Source organism: Vanessa tameamea, chromosome 7 (assembly GCF_037043105.1).
Source record: "Vanessa tameamea isolate UH-Manoa-2023 chromosome 7, ilVanTame1 primary haplotype, whole genome shotgun sequence".
Taxonomy (NCBI): Eukaryota; Metazoa; Arthropoda; class Insecta; order Lepidoptera; family Nymphalidae; genus Vanessa; species Vanessa tameamea.
This window is the reverse complement of record NC_087315.1, coordinates 1,908,095-1,929,874: the sequence shown is the minus strand read 5'-3', so window position 1 is coordinate 1,929,874 and position 21,780 is coordinate 1,908,095. Positions and strand designations below refer to the sequence as shown.

General features: G+C 31.8%; 1 protein-coding gene across 1 annotated transcript in view; it reads left to right on the top strand.

Moving 5' to 3' along the window:
* LOC113400762 (waprin-Phi1-like) overlaps positions 1-21,780 on the top strand; it is a gene marked incomplete at its 5' end in the record, with an annotated part of 112,531 nt that overhangs the window by 86,159 nt on the left and 4,592 nt on the right. The gene's annotated exons all lie outside the window — the stretch shown is intronic.

The window sequence follows — 21,780 nt, the reverse complement described above, 5'->3', positions numbered from 1 at the left end:
TTTAAAGATCCATGTACCATATATTCACTGATCACGTAGGCTTATAATTCAATAAAAAATGTTTAACAATCATGTAGTACTATTGTATACCAATAGACCAATCAAAACTGACTAATTGAACTCAAATATTTGTAGCACGATGAAAGGAATTTGTTTGCTCTTAAACAATAAATTGGATTAATTGGCAGTTGTCTTTGATTTACATACCATTAACATATTTATTATCTATAAAAAAAACAAATGAGTTTTTGTATGTTCACTTTGCCTTCCTAAACTAGTCATCCGATTATAATTAAACTTTGTCGAGTTGTTCTGCGTAAGCCTGATAAGATTCCTAGCCCAAAAATACTAGAATATTTCTTTGTATGTTATTATTGACGTTCTTCAATATAAACATTTTGTGTGGACCTCTGTTACTTTACCCAGGCGAAGTTGGGATGGACAGCTCGTAATAAACAAAAATGTAACGTTTAATTACAGTATTTTATTCACTCTACCGTCGAACATTAACTCAAACTCAAACTCAAAATTCCTTTATTCAACATAGAAGCATTACACTTACTTATTGATGGTCAAATTAAACACTACCACCGGTTCGGAAAAAGGAACACCCTGGCCTGAGAAGAACCGGCGAAAGAAACTCAGCGGGTCTTTTATTTTTTTTTTGTCAAATTAATTAGATACATAATTGTATATGAATAGAAACATCCAGGAGGCGATTGTTTCATTCCCAAGGTGTGCTATCAAACATAAACTCACTAATTGTATAGTAACCTTTCGCACACAAGCGTTCCTTAATATTTTTTTTAAATTTGGCAACAGAAGCATTTTGAACGCTTTCTGGGATCCTGTTGTAGAAGCGTATACATTGCCCCACAAAAGAGTTACTGACTCTATGCAGTCGAGTAACAGGAGTAATAAGATTGTGTTTGTTCCTTGTACCAATGTTATGAGAATAACATTTTCTCATAAAAACATTAATATTTTTCCGTACATACAAAACATTACAGAATATATATTGAGAAGCAACAGTTAATATCTTAATTTCTTTAAATTTATACCTTAATGATTCCTTGGCTCCTAGGTTATACATTGCGCGAATAGCCCTCTTCTGCAGCACAAATATAGTATGGATCGCGGCTGCGTTACCCCAAAGCAATACCGTAGGACATTATACTGGGAAAGTAACTGAAATAAACTAGACGAGCCGTATCAACATCGGTAAATAATCTAATTTTTTTGACCGCAAATGCCGCAGAACTCAGTCTACCCGCCAATCCGTTTATATGGGGGAGCCACTGTAACTTGGTATCAAGAGTAAGGCCAAGAAATTCAGTTGTTTCAACGGGATCCATCGATTCCCCATTGATAAGTACATCGGGTTTTACATTTTGCACGTTTGGTGTGCTAAATTTTACAATTTTAGTTTTTTTATTATTCAGCCTAAGATTATTTACGCTAAACCAGCGTACTATATCAGACATAGCATTGTTTACATCGTCATACTGTACCTGTTTCCTATTAATTTTAAAAACCAAAGAGGTATCATCAGCAAACAATACTATATCATGTTTGTTCCCAACAAGAAAGGGCGTTGCAACAATATTTTGTCCGTATTAAAAGGGTTTAATTGTATTTACTAGTTATATCATTGATATAAATTGATTGTTCATTAATTCCAAAATTTCGCGAAATACACGGACCGTTGAGTTGCTCGAGAAATTGTCACTCCGTTGAAATAAGAGGCAATGTATGTGGTTTATATTTCCGTTTCGTTTCATTACGGAGTGCCAGAGAGGAAAGTGTATACTTTTCACGGATTGGCTAAAGTTTGTAGATATATTATTTGTCAATGTAAATCAGTGTGACACTGTAAGAATTCACTTCGTATCCAACTCGTGAAATGTTGTCAACCGTCTAACGTTGCAACGATATTTTGATACGAGTGTATTTTAAATTTTATCTATATTATAGAAAATGTCACATATCACATTCTGATATTCACGCTTGTGTTCTGCGGTGAGTATCAAGTTTCTTCTTACGGAATACCTCTACTGATTTCACGATTGCTTTTAAAATGTCAAAAATTAAAACAAAATATTCATTTCCCCTCAGTATCTAAAGCGTTGACAAATTTAGGTTAACTATTTGAATGTTTAAATGATCATTGGTCGATCGCAGCTGATGACGCGACAGCCGGCCAATCAGCATTAAGATTAACGTAACAGTCAATTTGACTTTGAAGTGTTTTAAAATTTGGAGGTATAATATTAAAATGCAACTAGAAAAAAATAATCTGTTCAATGATACTGAATAACTAGAATCGTAAAGAATTTACAATAGTTATTGTTTTTAAACGAACACTTTTACATAAATCAACGATCGAATATATCCATAAATCATTTTATATAAAAGCGAAATACCACTCACTGATTAATTACGAAATCTCAGAAACTATAACACATACAAACTTGAAATTGGGCAGGTAAGTTCCTTATAAGGTTTATACACATCCGCTAAGACGGATTTTACGATACTCCGCCCCTAGGGGTATAAAACAGAGCTTAGAAGTTTGTGTATTATAAATTTCGCGTTGGTAAAGCCGCAGGTTCAGCCAGTCTTGTAATAATAAGAATAAATAATCTATACTAATATTATAAATGCGAAATCTGTCTGTTACGTTTTCACGGCCAAACTTCGAATTTAAAGAAATTTCGTATGAAGTAAACTTTAACCCCAACGAAGGACATAGGCTACTCTTATAGCTAACACTTGACGACCAACACAAAACATCAAAATGCGAGCAAACCTAAGGGCGACTACTAGTATTTCATAACTTATACAAATCTTATTCAACAGCAGCAAAAAAAAAGGCGAGATAAAAGCAATATTTTTAAAGAAACTGCAAACAAAACGCTTTAACTCACCACTAATGACTCGGCGGGGAGAATGGAACGAGAATGGGACGGGTGGTCGGCTCTAAGACTCGCTTTAAACGAGACAGCACAGAGAAGCAAGTGGTGTTTCGCTTCTACAAACGTATTTTACAAGAAAGAAAGATTGTACACGAAGAAATTCCTTCCTAAGATTATTTCTTGGTGTTTACATGCATACACATAACGCACACATTGAAAAATAGATTATGGAATTCATTAAATCGCTACGGACAACGTATTTGTTAATCTGTAAACCGAGTTGTAGTCAAAGTGTTAATAAGTAGTCATTTGAAACTGTTTCAACTGACTTTCAAAAAATGAGGTTTTAGTATGGACAGGTATATTTCTCTTTATGTATATTCAACGATACTTGAAAACGTTTTGGATGAATTAAACATTATGTTGTTGAGATATCCCAAACATACTCAAATACTCTCGTACGTTTAATTTTGAAACGCCATAAATAAAGTCATTGCACTTCAATTCAACTTGTTATATTATTTAAATTTTGGTCAAACAAAAAATCCAATACATAGAAATTATTGAAAAGTTAAATAAAACCGTAGTTCCAACATAAGTGATTTTAAGAAGCCAATAAGCGTAAAGCATAATGTAAAAATAATTTCGATTTTATTATATTATTTGGACAATATATTATAACTAGTTAAAACGTTACAATTTTTATTTTAAATAAATGTGTAAAAATTAACAATTTATTTTAGTACAATTTAATATAATAGTAATTTACATTTTTACATTTTAATATCAGTGTTACCAGAGTAGACCGACTTATTAGTACCATCTGGGATTTTAATCAAGAGCTCATCAACCAGTAGTGCTGCGAATTAAAATCTATATTTTAAGCCGCGGTAGTGGTTATCTATTCTGTTTTCCGATTGTAGAATGTTATTAGAAAACTGTTTAACTCATTGTAATTAAAATTAAAACATGGTATACTTGTAATTTTTAGTATTATAATATAATATAGTCTGATATAGTATCACGACATAGTATAAAACACTATCTGTCTGTCCCTAAATAAAACTCAAAATATGCTTATTATGCTTATTATTATTATACGAGTAGGATTATATAAGCACTTTTGAATCGTAATGTTCAATATATGTAAAGTAGATTCTGCCGGAACCGGAGAAAAATTCGAAAGATATTCTATTCAACGATTTTAACAACAGAGTATGTCAATAAAGTAAAAATAAATTTATGTATGTCCAGCTTAAAAATCAACAAATACTAAGTTATATACAACAAAGTATTAACTTAGTATTTGTTGTATTTGTTGATTTTTAATAGGTCAAGTTAATAAAAGCATTTGAGGCTAACGCTCCGCTCCTGAGTGTCTTAAGCTCTATACCGTTTAAACTTATTGAGAAAGGTTAAATGCTATAAAGCTATATTCAACGAAAAAATGATTATTCAAATCGGACCTATTTGTTTGAGTTTCGCTCGTTCAACTATTCAAACTCACTAGCTTTATTTTATTCATTCCTCGCGCCGACATCAAGAGCCGTGATGGTCCAGTCGTTAGAAGATTGGTTTTACAAATTAAAATTAAAATATTCTTTATTCAACTTAGAAGGATTATACTTTTTATTGATCGTCAGAATTCCACCATCGATTCGAAAAGAAATACTTGAGAAGAACCGGTTAAAGAAACAGCGGGATTTTTTTACAGACAAATTACGTTAACATAACGAGTATTTACGTTGAGAACATAGAAAAGTATACGAAAAATAATAAATCATGACCGAATCATTATTCCATTGTACCAACATTCCAATTTTCTGAGCACAAAATCAACTACTTCTGTTATCAGTGGAGGCAATAAAAAGAGGTAGAATATGTTTCAGATACGTTCCTCCTTTAGTACTTCGAGTTGCAAATGTCTCGATTGCATAGTTTTATATGTATGTATCAAATAATATGTCTATAATATATAAATAAAAGTTGTTAAGTCGAAAAAATTACATATAGCTTCCCAATGTAAAGGCAATTACCATCACGAGAGTAATCTAAGGTATATTATTAAAAAAGGTATAAATCAAATCAAAATATTTTTAATTAAAGTAGGCTCTTAAAAGCAATTATGAATCGTCATGTAACTGTGTTGAATTAAATGTAAAGCGACCACCAGTTCGGAAAGTAGATTCTACCTAGAACAACCGGCAAGACACTAAGTAGTTACTCTTTTCTACCGTTTTAATTACTGGGTATGTAAGTATATTATTATTAATAACGAACAAAACTTGGTGGTAGGACTTCGTGCAAGCTCAGACGGGCATCCACCCACTCACATAGTATTATTGTGTTTCGGCTTGAAGGGTGACTGAGTGAACTAAAGACACAAGGAATATAATATTAAGTTCCCAAATTTTGAGGCGCTTTGGTGATAGTAACCGTAATGGTATTGGCAAGGAATATATAATATTTCATATGACATCAATATATACGGGCAGTGGTGACCACTAACCATCCAGGTGGAACAAAAAAATACGACGCAAATTGAAAATAAGAATAACTAGAATGATCGTAATAATCACAAAATACTGTCACTTAAATTTCCTTCCAGTGATTTACTTGAAATATTACGCCCAAAATCAACATATAAACTCTAGCAATTTGATATCGAATTTATTTAATATAAGGCGTAATTTTTTTAAACTGACGCCATCGACTAGCGGTCTCTGACGTTGACGTAACTCATGTCGATCCGAGCGAATCCGCTCACTGGTAAGAGATATTAAAAATAAACAATTTTTCTGTATTATTATTATTATGTGGAGCGCATTGTTCGTCGAGAGGCTAGTGAAGCTGAGATCTAAAGTCCATTGGGCCGGGCCAATAAAAAGTTATTGGTTTTATCGGTCGATATATCCAGTATTCTTAGCGGTTTCAAGTCTAAGTAGACTGTGTTTACAGTCTCGTTCCTTGGAGATTATATTAAATCGCTAGTCCTGCGCTTAAATTATTTTCGGTTGTAACAGCTGTGCCATTAGAAATAGATACGAGCTTGTATATTGTTATGTAATTCATTAGTTTCCTTTGAGAAAGGCTGCTGTGACCGTATACGTCAGGAGGACATCATTAGTTTAGAAATAATAAACGTCTTTGTACTATGCTATATATACTTACGCATAAACTGCATCAAAGTTCAGGATTATTTCGAATATGTTTAATAAGTAAGCAAACTTTTTATTGTATAAACTAATTTTTCAATAAACCAATCAAATAAAATTTTTGTAATAGTTATCGTTTTTTTTTTTAAAAAAATGAACGGTATGTTATGAGGCTAACGAACCATACTATAGGTTTCAATTTAAATTTGTATAAAAACTTTGAATACTTGGTTGCAATTTTATTTAAAAGTGTCTTGAACATTGATGCAGTTTATGAGTCCGTCAATTTAGTTTTGCTTAGTTTTGAACGTTATAATACATTTTGTTAATAAACATTATATTCCTTCTTAGAATATGATTTAAACTCAAAATTTCTTTCATTTAATATAAATATTCAATGTCCTTTATTCAACGTTGTCTGGAAGAGATTGCTCTCTTAGCGATAAGATCGCCTTTGGTACGATTCCATTTAATTTCTTGTTTATTTTATTAATTTTTCGTAGATAATTTCGTGCATTGTACTATTTTGTTCCTTAGCTTGTTCACTTTCCAAGTTATAAAAATGTAAAATTAAAGTCAGGTCAACAAACAGCCCAGGTCCCACTGCTGGGTTATGGCCTCCCCGCATTTCGAGGAGCAGTTGGATGGTGGATATACTTTCACCGCCAAGCATAAAAAGGAAATTTGTCGGTGCTCTTTTGAGTTCGAACTTGTTATCTTCGGTCAAGATTAACTAGTTCTTTCTACTGGGCTATTTCAGCTGTATAAAAATGTAATTTACGGTAAGGTAATAATTTAACAGGCTTCAGGAATAAAAAGAATAATAAGCAGATGCAATCAAGCGAATCTTTAAGCAATCCTAACAGAAAATCGTATGTAAAGATACGGTCACATAGTGCGATCTGCGAAGTCTCTTTATTGTAATTATCTCGCTCGGTTGCACACGTGTGTCCGTAGCTTTATAGATCGTGGATGCTTCCACTTCGTTAATTCACACAGGTGTGTTTGATATCTAAATGTTATTAGTAAAATTAAATATTTAAACCTCTGATGTTGATCGAAGTCTCTTTATCGACATGAAATGATGTAAACTTTTAGAACTGAACTAGAGCATTTAATCGAGGATTTCAACTTAATCCCTGCAAGTAATGCTAATAATAATAAAAATAATTTACGTGCTAATCTTTTTTATAAATTTTATCTTATATCCGTAGTTAACATTTTCCAGGACAACATCGTAAGGAAACCTGCATGTATTGGGCGCAATTCACGCAAATTTGGTGCCAACCTTGGTCACTTGACTTGGCCCAGCAACACATTTATAGGTTGTTTTAATATTGGTGCGAAGGAAATAACATCATTGATAATAATTGAGGTTAATGTTGTATTGGAGAAGAATATTTCTTAAATGACAGAAGTTTCTATATATATTTAAGTAATAAATTCAATAGAAAAAAGTGGATTGCCTTTGTACACGACAAATAAAACAATATAACGTATTATATTCAAACAGGTTTCGATACACGAACATATTTCACCTAAAGTAGACTAATGCTGGTTTAATATAGAATCGATTTGTTGAGACTGTAGTACTATAAGTCGTTACCATAGAATATATCCTATAAAAGAAATGGCATGTTACTTTTCGACTATAAATAAATTGAGCCACGAATGTTCTAGAAACAGATTTAAAGAAATTAAAATGCTGACTGTTGCGTTTTAATATATTTTCTTTCGTGTAATATAGGTAGGCAGACGGAAAAAACCGCTCATAGACAATCGTGCTTTGAGAAATATTAACCAATTCTTTTTCCAAGAAGGCTTTATTATAATCATAATAGGCGCGAAATCATAACCCTGGCCGAAAAACGGTTGAACAAATTTGTATGTTTTTTTTGTGTGTATTTGAGTCTCTGGACGGATTCACTTAGTCTCGGCAGGATTGCGATCAGGAAGTAAATAAAATTCGTATTTTACCCGAATGAAGTCGGGACGGGCAGTTTAGATATGAAACCAATGAATTTGAACTTGTCAAATAAAAATAGGGAAAGTACGGACAAAATGACAGGGTGTTTTGTTTTTTAATCATATTTATTTAATTAATGGTATTATAATCTGTCTCAATCGTTTATATTCGTCTTAGGTTTATTGACTATCAGTAACACAGTTTTTTAATTAAGTAGGAACTATAATAATATTAAGAAAAAAATTAACTAATCACAAAAACCATGTTGTCCATATAGTACGGACAAAATGACATATTAGGTAAGGACATAATGACATACTAATTTTTAAGAACACAGTTCACAAATAAATTGTTGGGACATCAGCACATTACGCATGAGCCCAAAGGAAACAAGATATACATCGTGACCAACTTTCTATTTCTTCTCAGAAAGCCTTCAAGCCTTTCTTGTCCAGCACGTTTCTTGTCCTTGTTGAAAGGGTGATCGATAACATTTTTTTCGGTTAGTTCAAAGGCAAGCTCTTGGATTTATGTACGCGTCAAACCAAAAAGCCGTGTTTTTAAAAACTTTGTGTGTTCTACTAACTCCTGCTCAATTTTTGAATGAAAATGTTTTCTCAATATTCCTAATCCTTTAGAGTTAGCATTTAAGGTTTTGTTTATATTGAGTGCATGTCTTCTAAGCATCACCTGAGGAACACCAAATGTTTTAACGGCCAATTCCCATCCTATTTTTTTCTGTTTCCATGCTTCAATAGCCATACTCATGTATTATTGGCTCCAAGACATGGTATGTCATTTTGTCCAAATGTAAACAAAAACGAATAAATAATCATACTTCCATCAAACAACTAATGATTGAAATAAAGTTAATCGAAGTCATCGAGTACTGGCATAGTTCATTGATTTTAATAGAAATAATTACAAATAACAAAAAATAACTTACCAGAAAATAGGAGAAAACCAACTTTAAAATAAACTTTTAAAGGAGCGAAACACGTTAGAATTGCTTACTGCGACGCGACTGTGACAATGGCGCTCAACATCTGACAGAATTTTAAATATGCCTGCCGCCACGTGATACAGTAGCGGAGACCTAACTAAAACCCGCCAATTTCTAAATAAGGTGACTAGGTCATTTTGTCCATACATGTCAATTTGTCCGTACTTCCCATACCTATATTGGGTTTTTTGTCTGAATTATGCATCAGTTGCACAATTGCACATCAATAATATAGTTATTTTTGCTTTGATTAACATTTGATTCATCGGTTCAGTTACGTTTCCAATTTATTTGGCAATCTCAATTAAAATGATCTTATAAATAGAAGATAACAAAATAATAACACAAATACACTTATGTTAATTTTCGTAAGTGTATTAATGTTTTAAGGCATTTCTTTTGGTAACTTTTCTGTGTCGGAAAGGTGCTTAAAGCCCCATTCAAATAGATTTTCGGTTTCATTTATGGGAGATGCGACGACTTGGTTTAAATTTATGCGTAATGCTTACTAATACAATCGTACATTTTCAATTTAAATTACAATTGGATATCTTTTTGAAACGTTGTTTTTGATTTAAATTAGTATTAGACAATTATAATATCATTGGTCGTATTATATCACAAACACACACAAACAGACTCTCACACACACACACACTTATGTTCATATATATTATGTACGTACATATAAAGCTGTGAATATAATTGCTAAATTTTTATTTTATTTATATGTTAAGCATCTTATTTATGTCGGCTTATAAATTAAGTTATAACACAAAAAATACATTTCAATAAAGCTGTTACAAATTAATGCTAATAAAAAAAATATTGTACAAAAATGTATCTTAAGTGTTTGCACTATGTGCTTATATAACCAAATAAAATCAATTCCTTTTTCAAAGCGATTTCTGAATTAGAGCCCGAAACCCAAAATTGTCGTCATAAAAAAACTTAGCGTCCTGGTATTTGACATTATAGTATAGTTAAACTATAAGTTAACCTCCTTACAATAACCATTTTTACTGTCAAGCAAAGCTTGAAATTATTTTTTGGTTAAAAAAAAATACCTGAATAGAACCGCAATAGTTATTATATTTGAAATTAGAATGTCTTTATTAATTTTAAAGGTCCAATTTGTTAGTTGTACATTAGCATACTTTCATTTGTCAAGGTTTAAGTTATATCGTTGTTTTCTAAAATAATATCTGTGTAAATAAGAACAATAATATTATCACAGGTGCATATGCAAATTATGTGTGGACTATTCATCGCACTCAAAGGCGGCACGTTTTCGCCACTCCGACAAAGACACGAGTAAACTTACGTCCTATAGCAACTATGTAGAAGTTAATAATTGACTGCCTCGTTGGTCTAGATATGAGGTAGATATGAGGCTGCAGGTTCCGAGGTTCTGGGTTTAAAACCAGGTTGAGCCTATGACAAGTTATCGGGTTCCTCTGTAGAAGAATATCAGTAACAGCGAGGAATTTGGGGGCTGGAATGGTACACTCCAGTGCTGTGTCAGAAATCACATAAAGCCGTTGGTCTTCCCCCTGAACACTTTTCGATTGTACCGGATTTGTCGTTCTATTGGATCACGAGAGTGATAGAATAGGGAGTGCACCCGTATTTACTCCACTTCCTTGCACTCCCTGGTCTCCATTGGGATAAACTGCCATGACCGAAATTGGTCAGAACTACATCATCACTGGTTAATAGCTTATTAATACTAGTTTTCTTAGCCTGTTTCGAGGAATTATATATTTGCCCCGCTAGTTAGCTGTGAAGGTTGTGCGAGGAAGACAGTATCCCAGAATCAAACTTGTTACTTTTTCATCGCTAAGCGTAAGTGATAAGAACTATTAATTAAGCAGCTGATATTTCAATAAGATCCGCCACCAATTAAACTTTTGGCATAACTTAGATCAATTCTACCTATGCGGAATCAGAGGCAAATTTACAATTTTCAATATCTTTATTAAAAAATTAGTATTCTCTAACAATCTATACTAGCTAACTAGCTTATGATATTTATAAATTGTTGTTGACGCGTTCTATCAAATCAGCTAAGGTTACTTTCGTACCTCGATTAAAATCATCTTATATTCTTAGAGTTTAGAAAGCTGAAATTTTTAACATCGTTTTAATACAACATTTTCTATTTTTTTTTTTGGAAATTTCAATTTAGAACGAGGGAAATATTGGGAACATTGCGTGAAAGTCTTTTTTCTCTGTAGTCTGAAACATGAATATTTGAATCCTAATTTTAGCAATACGCAGTTGCTACAGAGGGGCAGCTTCGGTATGTATTTTGTACCGGTATACCTAAGCTTCTATAATACTTCGTACGTTATAATACTTGGTAGTAGGACTTTTTGTAAATCAAGTTAGGTATCATTATCTCACTCATCTCATATATTTTGCCGCGAAACAGCAATACTTAGTACTATTGTGTTCCGTTTTAAAGGATGAAGAAGTGAGCCATTGTAACTACAGGTCTAAGGGACATAGCATCGTAGCTCCCAATATTAGTGGTAAAGTAGGGAATGGTTAATATTTCTTACAGCGCCTTTGTCTATGAGCAGTGACCGCTAATCATCAGGTAAACATTTATAATAAATATAAATATTCGACAACATCACATACATTACTCTGATCCCAATGTAAGTAGCTAAAGCACTTGTGTTATGGAAAATCAGAAGTAACGACGGTACCACAGACATCCAGACCCAAGACAATATAGAAAAGTAATGAACTTTTTCTACATCGACTCGGCCGGGAATCGAACCCGGGACCTCGGAGTAGCGTACCCATGAAAACCGGTGTACACAAACATTTTGCCCGTTCGTTTTTGGACAGAAAGAGGGCGAAGACTTAGTAAATAGATTTCAAAACTGTTAAAACAGAATTATGTCGGTTGTAGAAAATAATAATAATAATGTCTTCCTTATTAATAAGCTCTTCGCGTGATATTGTATCAATTCTCTTTTTCGATTTTATGACACGTTTATAGATTTAATGTGTTTGCCTTCAATAGACCACTATAAAAAAAAAGTCAATCTATCTGGATCAATTCACTATAAAAGTAAATCCCTCGTAAACTCAGATTATTACCTAGACTATACGAAGCGTTCTAAAATTAAAAAACTTCCACGTCAGACTCTCATCTTTGTAAGATAAGTCGAGATCATAAATCGGCTTCGTCAAAAGATATTTGCAATTTAATAACGTTATTATCATAATCGATGTCCAGTAGCTGTGAAGGTAAACGTGTATACACAGTGTACACGGGAGAAAAACTAATTTTCCAATAGCCTATATAATATCTCATTTGCGTTTCTTTGATGCATATCATGAGGTCGATATGGTCCAGTACAACATTAATCAAATATTTTGGATACAAACCCGGTTAGGATAGGTAGTATTTATGACCCTCGGTGGTGAAGAAAAACATTGTGAGGAATCCTGCATAAATGACTAATGAGGCCTTAGTCCAACAGTGGGACTGGCTATATATATATATATATATATATATATATATATATATATATATATATATATATATATATATACTTATGCTTTTCTTTTTTAATATAAGTATCAGCCTGTTAATGTCCCATCGCTGGGCTAAGGCCTCTTGTCCATTTGAGGAGGTTTGACGATTATTTAACCACGCTAATCGAGCCGCACGGTATTTTTACTGAATGATTGAACTTAATTCTACGTATGTAAAATAATTTTTCACTGTATTGGGTAAAATGTCTTTGTTTGAAAAGACTGGTTTTGAAAAGTTCTAGATTCTGCTATGAACAAGCTGTATATCGTCGGCATAGTAATTATAGCGAGAATGCTCCCTCAAACGTTTCTTTTTTTCTGTAGCCTTAAAACACAGATTCAAACCGGATTAATGTGTCATTTTAAAAACCATAATAGCGTCAACAAAACGTTTTTTTGTTTTATTTTATTTGTGTTACTACTTTTATCACTGAATGTTGTCCATATCTTAAAATAAAATCTCCAAATTTGAAATTCCGTTCAAACACTCTCGGTAGAGCTTTTTACTAGTTTTAACGCAGACTACCAATGAAGTCAAAATATTCTTTATTCATGTAGGTTTTTCCAAGAACTTTCGAATAGGTATTTTGTTGGATTAAATCGAATACGCTTTGTGGTGTGGAAAATAAAGTTTACAGAGAATCAGTGGTGCATATATTTCTGAATAATAAATCACAAACCAACGATTACAATTTATTTTATTCGCTTAGTTTATTTAGAATTTTTTTAATATTTAATGAATACATTAGTAACATAAGCTGATTGGAAAGATTGCCATGTTTTTATAAAGTAAAAGAACTGCCACAGCTAAGCTAAGGCCAGATTTTTTTTGAAGAAGGTTGGTTGGTGGTTACACGTGTGGCAATTTTTCATGCTACATAAGCAAGTTTCCTCACAATGTTTTACTTTATCGTTAAACATGATGAATCATTAATTATAAGCAGATGAAAATTCACCAAAGATTATAAATGTAAAAGTTTGGATGTGTGGACGTTTGATACTCAATCACGCTACAAGCTTAATGAATCTAAATGAACGTTTGCACATAGGTGGCCCTTATTCCGGAAAAATGTACCAAACAGCTGTAACACCCTTCCCTCACAAGTGACAAGTGACAAGCCATGGCCCGAAACTGAATGTAACATGTACATACATCGTGCAATGTTTCAGCTTGGTTTTGTATACTTCAAAGAAAGTTCATCGACATAAACAATCTAAACTGAAAACACGAAAATACCTATCCGGGTCGACCTACAAAGCCTGACTCCGTCGCACGTAACAAGCACAACATGCACCTGGATTATACGGAGCACGTACCACTTTGTTCTATGAAAATATTTCCAAAGTTTTATCATGTTTTTTTGTTTACCGTACTCGATATTGTGAATGCGGCGATAACGAGACATATATCCATCACGCCCGTTTTAATCAGCCGTGCAGTTTTTCATCTCCGACATTTATTTTCATGCAGTACGAATATGAAAAAGATTGGGCTTAGTGATGGATTCGTGAATATTGAGGCTAATTTTAGTATCACTGCTTTTAGCAGAGATTTTATATATATTTAAATTATTTAATATAGGAAGGCAGACAAGCAAATGGGAAATCTGATGGTAACTGGTTACCACTGACGATAGACAATTAGCCACGAATCTAAATGGCAAATAACTGTGAATTGGCTGTCAAAATTTCGTGAGTGAGATACGAAGTGAATTCTAGCATGACGAATATGATACGTTTTTTTTTCAATGTCCTGTTATAATAGTACTAGAGTGCAAAATACCTCCACAAAATAAAGTAGGTTTTCCTCCACCGTCGAGTACGAGATCATTTATAAACACAGATTAAACATCTGATATTAGTAGTGCTTGACCCAAGTTTGAATTTGAGATCATCGGATAAGGTATACGTCTTGGACCACTTTTATTCCAATTGGTTTTCTATAAATAAATGTTTTTTTCTAATAGTAATCTAAAATAAACTATCAATTTAGATGTTTCATCAGTCGTGAATTTATTTCATTGTTATAAATTCTTAGTTATTTTCATATATAACAAATAACTCATTCCATCAAAATCTCTTTAGAATATTCATATAATATCCTGTGAAATCGGGTACAATATTATCATATAATAAAGCCAGTGTCTATGTAGATTCTACATTAGAAAATAAATTAACTGTAGTATACAATAGCGGCACCTCGTATTGTCCCTCTTGACAACAAACACGATCGGCAAATGGTACATGTTATAAGAAACAAGCGAGTTTTCTTATATCAAACCTGTTGATTTGCTTTTTTTAACTTTTTGGTACTATCAAATAGGTCATCTGAGGGCACGTAACCATCATCCATAGAAATTGGCATTGTAGGAAATATTAACTATCTTTTAAGTTGTCGAAACGTCACCAACTAAAATATTATGTCTCTTGTGCCTGCAGTTAATGTTTGGCAGTAGAATATGCGATTAGTGAATAGTACCTACTCAGTCGGACTTGCAAAAAGCCCTAACAGCCAGTAAATTTTACTGGGAGTATATCAGTATTTTTAACAATATTTATATAAAGAAAACAATATATATTTTTTGATAAGTGGAAAGAAAACTTAAAAGTGGATATTTTTTTTGTTTCATCAAGTACTTCAATTTGACTGTCTCTTTGGTCTAGTGGCTTTATGTAAAGCGATAGATCACCAGTATCTGGGTTCAAACCACAGGTCGGACCGATGATAAGTTATTGGGTATTTCTGTAGAAAAATTGTCAGCAACAGCCCGGAGTCTGGAAGTGTGTGAACACCCGTTTACCGGAAAACATGTAAAGCTGTTGGTCCTACGCCTGAACTCTTCTTTGGATTCAGATTATGAGAATGAGGGAATAGTGAGTTCATTTTTCCGTCCACACTTGAGTGTAATATGTCTGGAATTGTTGGCTGGTTTACCTTTAGATCGGCCGCCGCTGAAATTTGTCAGGACAACTTTTTATCATCATCATATACTTCCAATTATTAAAAGGTTTCCAAAAATATAATTTAACAAAAACATAGTACCTAATATTAAATTTATATATATATATAAGCGAAATACCACTCAATGATTAATCACGAAATCTCAGAAATTATAGCACCTACGAACTTGAAATTGGCAACTAGGTTCCTTATAGGGTGTAGACATCCGCTAAGAATTTATCCGGATTTTAGGAAGTTTCGTAAAATCCGTGGGTGTGGTGTGGCGTTCGTGTGGAGTTCCACCCCTAAGGGGATAAAACGGCGGTTGGAAATTTGTGTATTATAAATTTCGTGCGGGTAAATCCGCAGGTTTGGCTAATTTTATATAAATTGAAACATATTAATTTAAACAACTCAATCCTCAACAAAGACTACGTCTGTTGCGAAGAACGCTCTTCAGTTTAATTTGCCTCATTGCACGAAAAATTACAGACAATTTATATTTGTAGTGTCTAACAAATAATATATAATTATCTTTTAGATATAATTTAAGATATTTATAAAGTAACAAGATAATTTTCTTATTAATATGAACTTTAAATAATAAAAAAAATAGTTGGAAATTTGACTGATGTTTGATTATTAAACATGAAATATTTTACGTAATAATTACATATATATTATTTGGAGGTAGAGATTTATGTATGAATGGAATATCGATAGAATTATCTGTTAACTAGTAGTGGCTGGCCAGCCGTTTATAAAATTTTCTCAAACAGCCACACAGCTACCCTATTTACCAAGCTGACAGAAATCGCAAGCAACTAAGTCATTTTCGAAATCGTAAATATTAGTAGAAGTAGTAGAGTAGAACACAGGCAATCGACTGAGCATTTTTCAGTCGATTCATCCGTCGCAAGATAGCTGTGCACTCGGCAAAAGTTGAAATCTTAATACATTGGTATATCATTTTAGTCTCCTATGGCTTATTCGATTTACTATTTACACAGTGCGGACTAGATTACTTACCTTCAGGCAAATTTGCCTGCCTTACTTCTAAGAAGGATATTTCCTACTATCAAGTATCAATATTTATAAAAATTTACTTTTGTCATCATACAATCCTTATTTATGTAAAACTGGGTATTTTTTTGTTTTGTTTAGAATTTTGTATATATATATATATGTATATACAACCAATCGTTGGTATGTAGGGGTGAAGTTGTTTTATAGTTGTCATCATTTACGTTCAATTATGTATTAGCTATTGTTAGTAGAAATTAACAGGTATGGTCGGTACACTTTGATATATCAGTCGCAGAATTATACAATATACTTGGTGGCAGTCAAGGTGGGTACCACCCAATAATCAGATCCAGGGATATAACATCTTAGCTCTTAAGCTTAATGACGCAGTTGCTTTGTGCGGAATGGTTAATATTTCTTACAATGCTTTCGGATTGGAGTGTGCATTATAAGTAGTATTGTTTGAAAAGAGTAACTACTGAATAACAGTAACATTTTACAGTTCTTCTCAGTAGAATCTACATTTCGATCGGATGGTAGTTTTACCTAAAATAGTTTTGTAAAATGGCGATTCACAAGTGCTTGTAAAAGTCTACTTGAGTAAAGTATATTTTGATTTAGTCGTTTTCAATGGAAGGATGGGTTCCTTCCATTCGAATAGAAAGGTAAGAACCACTTCGATCTTAAATTGACATGACATCATTGGTCGAAATTTTAGTAATACATACGTATAAACATAGGTTTTGAATAACGGCTAAGCTGTCATCGGAATTTTGAAAGTAAAATTGGTTAAGTAGAATTCAGTGTGATAAAATATTAATCAAGGTTTGTTGACGAATATGTTAATATGAATATTTGTCTATATTAACTCGTCCTGCCATTAAAATAAAGATACAATACCCCAAGCATTCACAGTCAAGGTTACTGAACATTGAAATCGGGGCTTTAACGTATAATTATTTTAATCACAACGCTTATGAATTGTACGTCACTACTAGGCTGTTCTTTCGACTCAATTGTTGTTCTGTCATGACAGCTAGACGATATACTGAATATAAGTTATGGACAGACATCCGTACCCAACGTTTGTAATATGATAATATTAATATGAACCCTCGCTTACGGAATGAAAACGTTACCATAAAACGGTAATGTATTCATGTACCGAGTTATTATTTTTCATGTAAATTTAAAGCTAGATTTTTGGTTTCTTTATGCGGTAGAGTGAACAGGCAGAAATCTTCCCGCGTTATACCCTTCTCTCTCTTTTTCTTTGTCTCATTCTGTTTTATACGGTTTTATATAATATCATTGAAATATATTTTTTTAATAGCCGAGATAGCCCAGTGGTTAGAACGCGTGCATCTTAACCGATGATATCGGGTTCAAACCCAGGCAGGCACCACTGAATTTTCATGTGCTTAATTTGTGTTTATAATTCATCAAGGTGAAGGAAAACATCGTGAGGAAACCTACATGTGTCTAATTTCAACGAAATTCTGCCACATATGTATTCCACCAATCCGCATTGGAGCAGCGTGGTGGAATATGCTCCAAACCTGTTCCTCAAAGGGAGAGGAGGCCTTAGCCCAGCAGTGGGCAATTTACAGGCTGCTAATGTAATGTAATGTAATTTTTTTTTTTCGTTTTAATTCACATGGTATTTATAGTTAAAATTTTGTCACTGTCGTTGAATTATTCTCAAACCTTTTTAATTTACTTTATTGTGTCTTTTATTTTATACATAATATAAAGCGAAACCAACTTCACAGCAACCGGGCGTCCCAAGACGCCGCTCGTTTGTTTTTGTTCTTGTTATAATTCCCACGGGATTTTTAATTAAAATTTTGTCACTTGCATTGAATTATTCTTAAACTTGGTAATTTATTTCATAGTGTCTGTTAGTACATAATACATAGAGAAACCAACTTCATAGCAATCGGGTTTCCCACCTCTCGTGTTTATTGTAATAACCTTGCGTAATATCTGAATGTATTTAACTTATCAGTTTAAATATATGGTTTAAAAAAGTGCTTCTCAATTGTGTAGGTAATATTCTTAATCGATATATAATATGTAGGTATAAGTAGGTATTGTAGAGTCAGAGGTGCCTTTAGCTCAGTTGGTAGAGCGGTGGACTGTAGTGTAACTTTTCGTCACGGTAGCATGCGAAAGCGATCCTGTGGCGCCCGCCGAAGAGACGGTAGCGCTTGTTTTTTAGTGGATATTCCGGTGTACCCGGGCGCACTCGGTGTCCAGGTACATTCGTCAATATATTGTACTGTATTCGAGAACTATTGTGATGTCGTATTAAAAGATTATACTATATTATATGTAAGTTATCAACGGTTCATAATATAAATTCTACAGTAAATACATTTGCCATCAATGACATAAATATATATGATAAAAAAAAATACAATTAATTTTATACATCCCGTCTGAAAATTAACAAATAATTACATTTAGTTGGTGGTAGAGCTTTGTGAAACCGTGCTAAATAGTTCTTTTTTTTTAGACCAGGGTACCCATTTGCACATCCAACTACCTATTTTATATATGTATACGTATAAAAATATATCACTTAAATAACGAATGGTGAAGAGTATCTTATTTTTATTTATCCCGGATTACTTCGGCTTAAGTACTTACACGTATTTTTATAGGATTAAAGGAATGTTGTGAAAACAATTCGTATTCACATATATATAATTTTAGAGTAAATAATAGAGTAATATATATATTTATACAGCTAAAGCCGATAGTCGTTTCAATTTAACTTTTCTCGTAACTGGGAATTATAAACTTGAATAAAAAAAATATAAAAATTTACTAATAAGATAAGTAATAACAGAATAAGTAAAAATACTGTAATTGCTATAATATATTTTATTATTTTACTCTACAATCAAATAAATACACAAAATAATACAATATCTTATAAACTCTCCGAGAAATCGTTCATCGTGATGCTTCTCAATATAAAATATAAAACAATCAACATAATTATAATAAATTTAGAACCATGTTTAAATATCGAACACATACAATAATAACAAAAAGAAACGTCTTTTATTAAAATACTAACTATTATTAAAGACCTTCTGATTAGAGTTTAAGTAATGTTTTTATTTAAAAAAAAAAAACTGTCAAATTATTTTGAGATCAAAATTTTTTTTAATATAATTTGCAACCAAATTTAATATAAATTAACTATAAAGTATGTTTAAATGCGTAACCAATGTTTTTTTTTTTATTACGACAGTTATTAATATAAAGTTTATTTTTCTGATTATATAATAATTGTTATAGACCTATAACTTATTGTGAATAAAAAAAGTATCTAAATATAAATTCGATTATTTAAAAAAAGAAAAGCTCTGTTGTTCTGTCAGTTTTTTTAATAACTGCAAAGTAATAATCATGACGAAGAAATAAAGATATTCAACGGAACGAATATTTAAGCGAGCTTCCTGTGGTTAAGAAGTAATTATTTCCTGGAGATTTTTCTACTTGAATTATGTACATTGTAAAGTGATTAAACACTCCATATTAATATACACTGACTAAGATATATAATAATAATAATAATAAATTGTGATTCAAGGCTGTCATAATATTTTATAGAATATATATATTTTTATATATTAATTTATTAAATAAGAATGTTTTATTGGAAGTTATGAGTAATTAACTAATTTTATCTATTTTTTTTAAATAGAGAATGACTTTGAATTAAAAAAAAAATGGATGCAATTATGTTTTTATTTTGTAAATCGTAACAAATATAAAAATGATAAGTAGAAACAAATCAAATTAATTATCACGATAGAATTCTTAAATTAGATAAACAGACCAAGTCACGGATAAGAGTTAGTATTTTTTATAAAAAATCTTCTTAATCGTACGAATAATGATTATTGCGTTGAACGACAACATTTTTTTTATATATTCAAGTACAATTTAAATTAAACTTTAATAAAATTATTTACAGTATTCATTATATAATCGACAATACTAAGGCGTCAAAATGTCGCAACTGTTAGTGCAAAACGTCGTAAGTACAAGTCGTGTTCTTTACGGGAGAGCATAGAACCGATTGTTTACTTAGGTCCTATTAATATAAATATAACTTATTTTTAAAATATTCACGTTCACAAGAGAGTAACATTACACGACTTTCGGTGGTTTGAATTTGGAACATCATTTTCAGATACGACCTTTTACATTGACAGTAGTGATATAAGCATTTAAATTTAAACAAGAAATTTTAATATCATTAGAAATATCTACAAGGAAAATTTGTTTTATTGTTACATTCACATATAATGTATTCTTAGTTTAAATTATGTCTTAAATATTAAATACGCTCATTACCTATTAAATCAGATAGACTCTGGATAAACAAATTTGACACTGGATGCTGGACTAGATCGTAAAACATTAAAACCGACTTACGGTGATTTGCTATTTTGATGTCTATATCCTCGAAATATTATTATTATTTAATTCAATGTTGAATAACATCACTATATGACATATCACGATTGAGTTCTACGTTGAGTATTGAGTTCTTAAAAAACTACATATTTAAGCATTCTAGAAATGATTCGAAGTGTACATACTTCTCTGGAAGGACAAAATCAATATTCAAAAGAAAACGAATGTAAAATGTCATATATCGATGTATTTTGATACACCATATTGACGCTTATTTTGTTAAAAAAGTTATAACTATTATATTTAAAATCGCGTGTGTACTCACAATTTAAACATGCATTCATCGTCGACTACATTTCTATCGAACAGAACAGTTTATATTGATAATCAACTATTAATAAAAAATTACTTTTAAAAAAAAAAAAAATATAATAAATATCATACTCAGTATTTATAAAACATTCACATTCTATGCACTGTAAAGGTTCAACTTTAAAACAAAATCAGTAGAATATCGTTTAAGAGACCTGTAGTATTACAATTGAAACGAAACAAGACAGTTAGTCTATAAGAGTTGCATTAGTTTGAATTCATATCTTTCTATTACATTTTGTAAAAATCAGTTTGAAACCTACCTTACATACATATAATATAACAAAAGATTAAACGTCTAATTCTAATGCTTTTATCGCTCGCTATATTACAAATACTATTAAATGTTTACTGAATCTATTGTTATGTCACTTTTGTCTTTCATTTTATGTAACAACTTATCATCT